The 13447-nt window shown below is 35.0% G+C and overlaps 1 pseudogene across 1 annotated transcript; it reads left to right on the top strand.

Annotated features, from left to right (window-relative positions):
• The first annotated feature begins 2427 nt into the window (after positions 1 to 2427).
• On the top strand, positions 2428 to 9184 carry LOC143582488 (cytochrome P450 704C1-like; annotated as a pseudogene). The gene is made up of 6 exons (XR_013143982.1): positions 2428 to 2885; positions 2951 to 3167; positions 3257 to 3547; positions 7144 to 7467; positions 8511 to 8714; positions 8868 to 9184. The product of XR_013143982.1 is annotated as a cytochrome P450 704C1-like (transcript).
• The last annotated feature ends 4263 nt before the right edge of the window (positions 9185 to 13447 follow it).

Here is a 13447-nt window from a genome sequence, read left to right as displayed (position 1 = left end):
CCCAAAAGGCAATGGTGATATTTGAGGCGAGACATTCCTTATGAACCATGAATCTAATTTAGTCACGGATGATGCGACATTGGAATAAGGTGTTACATTAATCACCCCCTTATGGACTCGTCGTCCTAGATGATGTTTGAGCCACCATCCCAGTCCAGGGGGTGTGAGATTTGCCTAACTTATTCTCATGGACTCCAATGGCAATCATCATTTTTAGTGTGGTTTACCACATCATCATGTACATCTCATAACTCAAGAGTGACTCGGATACCTTTGGTAATGTCTAACCACCTCATTCCACTAATATTGTCTAATTCGACTAAGATGAATTGCTTATCCAAAAACTCACGGATTTTTTTTATTACATCAGTGGAGGCTTCTCAGAATGTCACACATACTGGTACTGCTCCTAGAGTCCCAGTTGAGCACTCTTAAAGTTTTTATTTTCTCCACGACCAACTAAGCCCAATATACATAGGTGATCTTTAAGACGAGACATTTCCTTTAAACCATGAATCTTTTTTTTTATCATGACTGATATTGAGTTTGTCTAAAAGTGTTACAAAAGAAATCCAAATTCTATAATTGACCAGAATTAGTTTTTCTAGTAACTGGTTTTCTTATGACACCCCACCTCCCTAATCTAAAAGTAAACATTTCAAAACTTAAAATGTATGAAAAGAGGGATTGATAGATTTATATTTGTTATTCCATATTACAAAAGTATATGAAGAGATCAGATTTTAAATTTGTTTCAAAATACATTCTCACCCTCATCCTTAGTACACTTGACATAATATGCACACCTTCTCACCCTTATCCTTAGGCCTTAGTACACGTGGCATAATTTGTTTGCTTCTCACAAAAATATTCTCTTTATAAACATAAACTACTTGTTTATAAAATTAGACCTAAAAAATAAATTCGTCAAATTAACATATTTAAAATATTTAAAATAAAAAATGTAACGGCACTCGTATAGCGTGTGATAAAAAATAACATATTTATTCGGTTGGTAAAACTTCGGGTGTTGGTAAAGCTGAGCGTTGTAACCCAGATGTTGGTGAAACTCGAGCGTTACGACATCGGAGGTGGTCCGACGCAATTTTGGTCAGTATCGGTTGCATCAATTACCGTATAAATGTTTATTCGGTCAGTGAAACCCCGATGGTGGTGAAACCGAAGCGTTGATGTTCTCGGATGTTGAGGCAGTAAATCGACATGAATTCAGTCGGTTTCGGTTAGGGTTGTCATGGTACCAGAACTAAAACAAAACCCGAGCGTTTCAGTCTCGGACCTTGAGGCAACCGGCCTATGTAAATTCGAATTATGTCGGTTTTTGTCACGTTAATTAATTCGATTTGAGTTACGTTCGTTACACTACCGAAACTAGAACATAAAAAATTAAAAATTGAGGTTGACCAATGGGGTGACGTCGGTCGGTAAAACTCAGACGTTGGTCAAACCCGAGCATTGTCGGTCCCGGGTGGTTTGTCTACGCGAATTCGGTCGATGTCCATCGCGTTCTTCAAGGTACCGGAAATAGAAAAGAAATTAAAATTGGTGTTCGGTCGGCTTTTGTTACATTTATTACGTCACAATAAAAAACAAAAAAGAAAAAAACAAATTACGTCCACGAATATGGTATCGTCACTTGGTCCAATCAGGATCTAGCGGCACCAAAACTTTAATTTAGTCATATCTTATCTTATCTTACTATTCTAATAAATAAAATAATGATGGTTATGCCTTCTAACCACACTCAATCATAGTCTAAATTTCTCTCATAATTTTCTAATCTGTTATCTCATTCTCCTAACTATCACTATAACCATTTTTGACAATAGGGTTATAACTTAGAGAATTAAAAGGAAAATTAGGCTAGAAGTGTAAACCAAGGTAAATTCATTTTATCATTTATTTATTTCATCTAGCTCTAGAACCCGATACACGAGATTTGTCTATTTTTAAATTAATAAATAATTATTTGAATAAATAAATAAGATACAAAATAAAAACATAAAATTAAAAAAAAAACATTATAATAATACTAAAATACCTACTACAAACAACAATAGGTCTAGAATTTAAAATTTAAAAATTATAAAAATATCACTATATTTGCAAATTGAAAATTTACACGGGTTGTAAAATTGATATTCTAGATTTTTTATTGTTTATACTGCACATTTTAATTCTTTATCATCTTTAATTTCGTGTCTTTATTTTTCGTGTCTTTATTTCAAATAACGCACTTTATTAAATTTTATTATTTGACAAATCCTATGTAATACACTGGCTCAAAAACTAGTTTGATAATATAGAATCGTATGGGGGGCTGCCTAAAATTTTCTTATTTACCATCAGAATTTAAAGAATTAGATATTTGGGCTTGTGGGGGAAAAATATTGGGCTTCTCGAGTTTCGCGGGACAACCGTTATCAAATCAATCATTTAAAAAGCCTAACCCAAATCGCCTAGTTTTGACTTCTTGAGACTTTTAATTATTTATCAAACCAATATATAAAGAAGCATCACCCATGACTTATTTCATCAGGACACATTCCCTCTCTTCTATGGCAGCTTTTATATATTTTCTCTCAAATCCAACACTGATCATATCAGTAATTACAACTTCATTTCTTTTCCTTCTATTTCATTATATCTACACCAAACCACAAGAACATGGGAAGAAGTATCATCCATTTGGCGGAACAGTGTTTCATCTTCTCATCAACTTCAACAAGATACACCATTTCATGACTGATCTCGCCGAAAAATACAAAACTTACAGAATATTTAACCCCATTCACGGTGAGATTTATACAACTGATCCCGTGAATGTGGAGTATATCCTCAAGACCAATTTCCAAAATTATGGCAAGGTAAGCTTTTTATCTTGTTAAGTTTCTTGATCAAACTATATATAATTGGTGTACAAATATTGTAGGGACATCATACCCACAGCTTCCTATCTGACCTACTTGGAGACGGAATATTCACGGTGGATGGTGAACAATGGCGAGAACAAAGGAAGGTTTCGAGCCAAGAGTTTTCTACGAAAATCCTGAGAGATTTTAGCGGTGTAACATTTAAAAAAAAACACAATAAAACTAGGGAAGATACTGTCACAAGCAGCGGATAGCAACAAAATAATTGATATAAACGTATTGTCTAGTGACTTTTATCGTTAACATAAGATAATTTTATGATTTGTGCTAAACTTAATGTTCGTGGTATGTGTGTATATATATAGGACTTGTTCATGAAAGCAACAACCGATTCAATATTTAAAGTCGGTTTTGGAATCGATCTCGACAACTTGAGTGGTCAAAATGAAGAAGGTGTTAGATTTAGTCGTGCATTTGATGACGCAAACAACTTTACAGCTAAAAGATATGTTGACCTTTCATGGAAGATAAAGAGGTTTTTTAATATTGGATTTGAAGCTGAGTTAAAGAAAAGTTTGAAAATCGTTGATAATTTTGTTTACAAGGTGATCCAGGTCAAGATTAATCAAATGCAAAAGTCGAAGGATGAATCTTCGGTAAGCTTATATTATCTCTGTGATATACATGGAGGTATGTTTTGGACAGGGGCGTACTCGATATAAAGAATAGGGCCATTTGCCCTCCATAATCCTTATAAGTTAAATACATTCAAAAATTACGATCGCCCCCATAAAATTTGGTTAAATACCATTACATTCATGTTAAAAACCAGCACTAGCCCACCCTTACGCCATTATGTTAACGAGCGTCAAGGAAAAACAGGGACCCATGGCAGTCTCAACCTATCAAACTTTTTTTCTTTTTCTTATTTTTTTATTTTGTTTTTTTTAATGTTTTGTTAACTATAAAATTGAATGTTCTCATTGTGTTGAGACAAAATCAAAGCTTGATATGATACGTCAACACAATGAGCAATTAGTTTGTGATATCCAAACGTTATTATGAATGAAATCTATAACGTCCTTATTTCAAATACAGAAAGAAATGAATATGACATGAAAGCTCAATCTTATTTTCTATTTCTAACGAATTTGGTGCCACGTGTACATTTCTCTGCCTCCCACACTACTTTTCCATTTTTTTGTTTTTGTTTTCTTCACAAATATAAAGATTATTATTTACATTTATTAAACTTTTATTGATTATCTACTCGTCTAAAGACTAAAGGTATAGAATTTGTTCTTCACAAATGTTTTCAAATTTTTGCAGATGCAAGATAACATGGAATTTTAGATGCAAGGTTTTCAAATCCTTGTAGATGCAAAATAAGATGGAATTTTAGATGTTAAATTAGTTAACTAATATTTACTCATCTACTATTCCACCATCGTATACGTATGATTTCTAATATTGTTAGGTCATGATATTCAATTGTTATTAAAAACATCTAGAAAACATCATCATCATCATCATCATCATCATCATCATCATAACAATATTATTATTATTATTAGGGATATTGGTTTTTAATACTCTCAACTTTCCCTCATTGGTAGATAACACTCCCAACTTTCGATTTGTCACCCACAACTCCTAACTCTTACTCTATTTTCTTGTACCACTCCCCATCTAAATGAACACTAACCTTGTTAATGTTTTGACTAAAAATGTCATTCAAATTAGTTGAGGGGGTAAAACAGAAATTTTATTTTTAACACACAACCTCCATTTCCGGTGACCTCGTTTTTTCGGCGACCTCGTTTTTTCCGGCGATTTTGAGTTTTCCGGCTATCTCGTCTTTCAGAACACCATATCTATCATATCACCGAGCTTCATATGAATTTGAGTTTTCCGGCGAGTTGCAGGTTTCCAGCGAACACCATATCCATCATTTCACCGCCCAATGCCCCAAAACCGCAACCCCCGCCCCCCGCCACCACTAGTGTCTCACCCAGCCACCTTCCGAGATCGCATGCGTGCCAGAAAATCAAGTTGCAGGTTTCCGGTGAGCACCATCTTCATCATATCTCCACCGGTGCACAATCTTCATGATCTCTATCACCTTTTTACACCTCTGAATCATCTCCATTTTCTGAATGACAAGAAGCCGGAAAACTCAAATTTGCCGGAAAAACGAGGTCACCGGAAATGGAGGTTGTGTGTTAAAAAATAAAATTTCTGTTTTACCCCTCAACTAATTTGAATGACATTTTTAGTCCAAAACATTAACGAGGTTAGTGTTCATTTAGACGGGGAGTGTTACAGGAAAATAGCGTGAAAGTTGAGAGTGGTGGGTGACAAATCGAAAATTGGGAGTGTTATCTACCAATGAGGGAAAGTTGAGAGTATTAAAAACCAATATCCCTTATTATTATTATAAATGGAGTAAACTAATAGATTTAGGACAATTCAAGGTTTAAGAGCATAAACTAAGTACATTAATTATATAAAAACTTCAAAAAGAATTAATAAATAAAAATAACACAATATTTATGTTTGTGCTTTATAAATAAGTAAATACAGTGTCATGTGACACATTTTATTATTTTTTTAACTCTTTTTTTTATGTGTTTTTGTATAGAAATTATTTTATTCAATGAAAATGGAAGGAAGAACAAATAAGTTAATTAAAAAAATCTATTTTAATAAATATGTTTTAAATAATCACCAATTTTGATAAATATCCTTCCTTTTGGTATAATAATTCAACTCTTTGTTTTTTCTTTAATTTTGAAATCCAGAACAAACTTAACGTTGTTAATATTTTTTAACGTGGGACCTTGACGGTAAAGTTTTTATACTTTGAAACCACCAGTGACGATAAACTCAACTGGATTATTATTAGCCAATAACATTTAGTTTGGATTATTATAATCCAGTAAAACTTTAAAAAAATGTTTTAATAATTTTAAGTTTTGAAAACTTTTTAAAATAACCAAGTATTTAAACATTTAGATTTGTAGAAGTATTAATAACGGATATTGGTTTTTAACACACCAAACTTTCGCCCGTTGTAGATAAAACTTCCAACCTTCACCCTATTTGTTTTTATCACTCCCTCGTTAACTGAAGGCTAACGTTGTTTGTGGAGACGCTGACGTGGTTTTTTTTTATTTCTTTTTTTAAGTCAGATGAGGTATCATATTTACTTGGAAATTAACTTTTTTTTATTTTTTTAATCTTTTATACGTTGTTTAAGACATCATCTTCACCACCCTTCAACCTCCCACCACAACCACCTCTGCCAGACATCACCACAACCGCCACCACTTCTTCGGCCACCATCCTTATCAACCAGTACCTCCATGTATGCACTCTCTCTACTTTAACCTTACAATGCTGGATCACACTACTCTGCTCGGTTGCTCTCCTCCATTTAAATCAAAAACGGTACAAGCACAACACTCTCATCAACCATCCAATTAGTTGTCTCCGTGTTGAAACTCACAAATGAGAAAGAGCAGGTGGTGGCACTTGGTTTTAGCCGCCACACTGGATTTCCCGACGAGCATCGTGGGTGGCAACCAGACTGAGGTTTTAGTCGGAAAACGACGACGACATCCCACGGAACAGTAGCAACCAACGGTGGGTCTTGCGAGATTAAACAACGGTGCCATGGCGGGTCTAGATGGATGAACAATTAATGTTTTGCTGCCACAATTTTTCCGACAATATAAGGACATCGAGGGTGGCGGTTCGAAGTTCATATCTCGTTAGAATGGCAATGGCTGGCGGTGGTAAGTGTGGTGGTTAAGGCGGTTGTTTAGTAAACTAAACGACATGGGTGATTTTGTTAAATCCAACGACATGTGAGCTTTTCCGGGCGAATCCGAGTAGGCATGACACCTCATCTGACTTAATTAAAAAAAATTAAAAAAAGCCACATCAGCGTCTCCACCAACGGTATTAGCCTTCAGTTCACGAGGGGGTGATAAAAACAAATATGGTGGAAGTTGGTAGTAGTGGGAGACAAAGTAAAAACATGTTATCTATCAACAAGTGATAGCTTGAAGTATTAAAAACCAATATCCCTATTAATAAAGATAAATATTCTTTTGCGTTTCCACTTGATTTATTTTTTAATTTTGGCGCATGCTGCACACATGATATCGTTCGAAGTTTTTTATATAATAAAAAGTTGATCGCTATTTTCGTAAAGCATATTGAACCCTTGATTTTATTGAACCTGCAGCTCAAAAAAGAAGACATCTTATCAAGGTTTATTCAGGCTAATCATAAGGATCCAAAGTACTTGCGCGATATAATACTAAACTTTATGCTTGCCGGTAAAGATCCTATAGCGATCAGCATGTCTTGGTTCATTTACTTGCTTTGCAAACATCCTGAAGTTCAAGATAAGGTTGCAAAAGAAATCATAGAAACAACAAACACGACCGAAGAGATCAAAGATGTTGAGGATTTCGCTGCTCGTGTGCGTGACAGTGCACTTGACAAGATGCAATATCTTCAGGCAGCTTTGGCCGAAACTATCAGACTCTATCCTGCGTTGGCACTGGTATGATTTCTATTCTTGTTAAAATACCTGTTTCAGTTTTCATTTTTTGATTTCTAAGGGAATTAACTTCATTCATTCTCTTATTTATTAGAGCAGCTAGTTTTTTTGTGTTACATTTTTTTCATGTTACTTAAGCTGTGATGGCTTAATTAGCCTTTGACTCAAAGAAATTTTATTTTTTTCAATGAAATTTGGTGTTGTTTTATATAAATAGTTCTTCTCCGTTCATAACTGATTGATTGAAGAAAACTTAAAGTATAGTGGATTGGTTAAAAAATAATAAATTAAAATATGATGATTTGAAACCACCCATTTGGTAATTTACCTTTTCAGCATTGGGTCGGGCGCAGGGCGGACTCACATGGTAGGGATCGAGGTCCCAAGACATTAACACTTTTTAAAAGTTTCTTATAACTGATATATTAATTTTTTTTAGGACCTTATAAGAATTAATACTTGAAACCTATATCCCTACTATCGATTTGGCTTGGTACAAACTCCCTCATTTTAACTTTGAAAGTACGCGAGTTCGATCCTTATAATAGTCTCGTTTTGTTTTTTTTTTCTTACAACACTCTAGTTTTGTTGTTTTTTTTTCTTTCCTTTTTAAATCCTACTAAATATTAATTGTTTAGTAAACTTTTAAATGTTTAAACTCACTATCAACTCAACATTGCTACAAACACATTTAAGAAATTATATAAAAAAGAATTCTTGTTTTGAATAACATTATATTTTGTGTATTTTATTATGACTTTGTTTTTTTATTATGTTTCTCGTTTTGAGCCGACCCGAACAACAACTAACCCGGAAATTTTGAACACCGAAAAAAATGGGAACTTGTTGGCCAAAAATTTTGGGGGGGTTGATAACGACATAAGAACAAATGGTGTTTGTAGTATTTGTAGGAGGTAGGTTAGGGTTTGTGAGTTTCTTGTTAATAATAATTGTAATAAAAAAATATTAACTACACTATTAAAGAGACATCTAAATTAATTTTAGTGCCAACATTCCCTAACAATATTGAGATACAAATGATGTAGGATCCAAAGATATGCTTTTCAGATGATGTTCTACCAGATGGTTGTAGTGTGAAGAAAGGGGATGTGGTCGCTTATTTGCCATATGCTATGGGAAGGATGAAGTTTATATGGGGTGATGATGCACTTGAGTTCAAACCACAAAGATGGCTTGATCAACATGGTTGCTTCCATCCAGAGAGCCCCTTCAAATTTACAGCTTTTCAGGTTAGAATAATATAATTAACTGAGTTTTCAGAAGGCATGAGTAATTGAGTTTTGACATGTATAATAAAAATTATTTTCAAACTATATATTTAACTAGTTATTAATTATATGTTGGTACTAATCAACCCTTTTACCTTTCTTGTTCATACATAGGCCGGACCACGGACTTGCTTGGGTCGAGATTTTGCATATCGACAACTGAAGATAATCTCTTCAGTTATGTTAGGTTACTTTGTGTTCAAGTTGAGTGATGAAAACAAAGTCCTAAGTTACAGAACCTCAATTAATATTCACGTTGATGGTCCATTGAAAGTTTATGTGTTCCGTAGACCTTTCCAGAATCCTTGAAGCCACACTATGTATAACTTAGTGATGTCGGTCAGATGTATGCTTACTCATGCTAGTTTTGAACGTTTTCATTGTAATATAATAAAATGTAATGGCGTGTAGCTATAACGTCTATGAATAATAATAATGTTGTTCGAGATTGCATAACTGGTATTTTGTATGTGTAGAAAAAAGAATGATATTCATATTACATAATACATCGTGCCGGGAGTGAAAGTGAAGTCTAATCAACTACTACTTGCATGAAAGAGCTCTGTTTTGGAACAGTGGCCGGCTAAACATTACTACGGGCGTGGTGTACTTATGATAGTCGAACGTAGTATCATTAAACCAATTACATTGTAAACTTGTAGTGCAGGTATAAAAGGAGCTTTTTCAGTCCCTAGAATTATTCTTTCAAACTACAAATTAGGTATTTGCGACCCGTCATTAAGAACTTGCCGTCAATTTTAAACAAACTCATTGACTAAGTTGAAGCCTATTTAAATATTTAATAAACAAGTTCAAGTCCGAGCTCGATGTTTAAATACAACCATATCACGGGTGTGCCTAATTTTAGGGCGTGTTTAATGAAATTAGAGTAAAGTGTCATTTTTGTTTTTGTGTTTTGACAAATAATGCGAATTTAGTCCGAAAAGTTAATTTTTTGCATATGGACCATCCACATTTTCCAATTCTTTCCAATTACATCCAAATCAATAACCTCGTTAAATTTAAACGTTAAGCTAGGGGTAAACATGTATTTTCACTATTTCTTTATTATAATACTTATTTCAGTGAACTACGATTTTCGTCCCTGTGGTTTGTCGAAATATGCGGTTTTAGTCCAATAGTTTCAAGTTGCAATTTTTGTTCCTATCAAATTTGTGATTTTGTCATTTTAGTTTCATTTCACTTGCAATTAAACCCGAGTTTATTAACCTCGTTAAGTCTGGTCATTAACCCATCTGCATGCCCCTCAAGTGACGACCAATTTTGTTGTTTTTCTCCCAAAATAAACCTAAGCCATAATTCACAAGCCACCTCACGTGAGGGGTTGGGGTGTATTTGGGAAAAAATAAAAAAAAACATAAACTGCCCCTCACGTAAAGGCACACTAATAGGTTTAGAGGCCATACTTAACGAGATTAGTGAATTCGGGTTTAATTGCAAGTGAGGACGAAAAATGCAAATTTGAAACTACTGGACTAAAACCGCATATTTGAACAAACCAAAAGGACGAAAACCGCAGTTAATTGAAATAAGTATTATAATAAAGAACGAGTGAAAAGACACGTCTACCCCTGCTTAACAATTAAATTTAACGAGGTTAGTGATTTGGATGTAACTGGCAAGAATTAGGAAACGTGGAGGGTCCATATGCAAAAAAATAAACTTTTCGGATTAAATTCGCATTATTTGCCAAACCACAAGGACGAAATGACACTTTACCCTTCTTTTAATATACAATACATTAAGAAAACTAAAAATAAAGTTTAACTACAATGTTTTTCTTGATCATTACAAAATTAACACGTGTTTAAAATCACTACGCAAAATAGTTAATAAAAACCCTCACTATTTGCATGACAATGACATAACAAAGGTTTCTTTAATCTGGCTTTGTTCCACTACAATGGTCTAATAAATGTTTTTGCATTTAAAATTTTTTTAACGAAACAAACTTCTTTATTGAAACAAACACAATCATTATATGACCCAAATACCCACTTAGAAATACATGCGGATCACTCAAGGATCCCTCAAAGGATATTCGCGGGTCATTTCTAAAGCTCGCAAACCATTCAGGATTCCTTTATAAAGCATTGGCAGAACATCTCCTTCACCCGCAAAATATATAAAAGATAAAGAGTTAAATAACTGTCTTAAAGAAAAAAAGACTTCCCGCACATGCGAAAGTCTCCATTACGCGAAAGTAGCCCAAAATGCGGAACGAAGAATAGATGATGTCAGAGAAGCAGTCATAACCAACTTCCTTCTAGAAGGTTAATACAAATATTCCTTCGTGAAAAGCACGTGACACGATAGCCGATCAGAGGAGGACATCTAGATAGTTTGTTACAACCATGCACATGGCTAGCTGTCATCTCTTATCAAATGCTGTCACGTGTCCGGTTAGTTAGAAGGATTATTTTCTAGAAGAGGACAACTGCACTAATAATATTCCTTTAACCACCGGCTATAAATACTCACTTCATCATCATGAGGTATATATTCACACTTCACATATTACATCAATGAGTTAAGTACTTTCTCTCTCTAGAACTATACTTATTCTCACGCCAGAGGGTGGTTACGGGAAGACGCCCACTCTTGTCCTTCTCATGAAGAGCTCACGGTGGTTCTGTTTTGCAGGTCATCGTCGTCGGAGTTACTAGATTCGTACTTGTGTTAACTCGTTTTCTGTTACGTAATCCATAACAGGTGGAATCATCGGTCTAACCTATTCGGTTTTAGATTTGTGCTTCTTCATTGGCTCCGTTCGTATTTTTGCTAGAACTTTAAATTTTCTGATCGTATAGCTAACATGAGTCAATCTCGGCAGTTTCCGATAGAAACTCCGGTGGTAATGAGGCGTTCTGCTAGACCAACTAGTCCTACCGCTGGCGATTTGAGACGTGTGACAGCTGAGACTCGCCGGATTCATCCGTTTCTAGATCTTGAATACAAATATGCAAGTTCTCCCCCGGTGAGATCTCTTCGTCAGAATCTCAGATCCGAAAAAGTTCATACCCTTGAAGAATGGCTGCAGTTGCAACATGAGAGAGTTGTAGCCGAGTATAAGCGTATGTTGTGAGAAGATAGAGTTCGTGCAAGGAACATACGAAGATGATCCTCCTTTGTCTCCATCTCCTCCATCAACAGTTCGTCGGAGTTAGGTCCAGGATAGTATCAGAACTGCAGTGTATTATGTTGAAGATGAAGAAGATAGAGTTCGTGACAGAGGTCGTCCAGTTATACGGAGTATCTCCCGCAGAACTGCGTACGACCAGAGTCATGCCTCTAGAAGCTGGAGGGATCCTACGCACCGCATTAATAAAGCCAGTTATTTCAGTAAAGACAACCAATTTTATGGTAAGGGAAAGCGGGCGGTAGTCAGACACACTGAATATTGTAGTGACACGGAAGAATATTTTACAAAGCCTTATCGACTCGCAACCTTTACGGAGAAGTCAAAGTTTATCCCACTGATTGCTACAACTCCATTCTCAGTGAATGTGAAGATCCCTACCAATTTAGGTAAGTACAATGGTATGAAAGATCTGATGGTCGGGTATTTTGTATATATATTAGTGTATTAATTATGTATTTTTATTGAATATATTGTTAGAACTTTGGTACTTCATACGTGCTTTTGTATTTCAGGTCATTGATCGTTAAAGATGCTATATTGGAGACTTGTACGAGCATGGAATGATATATCGGGAAGACCAGAGCATGAATTGATGTCTTGGGAAGTTCTACAAGAATTCCGGAAGAGTATGAATGAGAAATCATGAGTCGATGCTAAAACTGAACAAGATGGGTCGACAAAACGCGACAAAGAAGTAAAACGGGCATATCCTAGGCTAGAAAATGAGTTACGGGAGCCATAATATATGAATTTTGGGTATCTCGACAAGAGGAATATGAATATAAGGTTTTCTTAGGTTGCGATAAGCTATGAGAGGGTCATATGGCCATCGCATATCGCAATGGTCATAAAAAACGTGTTTTGACCTATATATTCTATTTTACGAACCCTAATCAGTTATGATGACTTCCAGAAGCTATTAGGCGATTTTGGGTGAATTCCAGGGCTACCAATCATCTCTTGATCAATCCCAATGGCCTTCCTCATTATAATTGAAGATCTATCGATGACGATGCTCGGCTAGTCTTCTCGAATCATATCCGGGATGTAAAGTTTGTATTACTTTAAGTTTTCTCATGTATTAAGAACATTTATGTATAATTGTTGATGGTTAATCTATGGTTATTGATGTTTAGTATTTCTGTGTGTTCAATCGGTTTAGGTTTACGTTGATCTGAACGATTAGTTACCAGTTGCTATAATAATTTACCATAGGGTTGTTTGATTAGATTGAATACGATAAAGCATATAATTTCCCTTAACTGAGTCACAATGGCAGGAACTGTTTGATAACCAGTGCCGTGTGTAAAGCGATTATTGATGTCTAAGGTTTTGTCTAGTTGATCAATCTGTAGTTAACCGTTAATGATTAATCCGTTAGGTTGCATGAGATTACTGTAAGTTGATTACTTGAAGTCCTGGGTGTGATTTGCTTTTACTATTTGACTGAAACTTATTTTCTTGTTCGTTTGCTTGATTCTAAACTAAAACTATTTGCTTGTGTGATCAGCACTAAAATCGGTTACTTCAT

Source organism: Bidens hawaiensis, unplaced genomic scaffold (genome assembly GCF_021521415.1).
Source record: "Bidens hawaiensis isolate Kalapana, Puna unplaced genomic scaffold, B.hawaiensis_p1.1 tig00031765_1, whole genome shotgun sequence".
Lineage (NCBI taxonomy): Eukaryota > Viridiplantae > Streptophyta > Magnoliopsida > Asterales > Asteraceae > Bidens > Bidens hawaiensis.
This window is presented reverse-complemented; position numbering and strand designations above follow the sequence as displayed.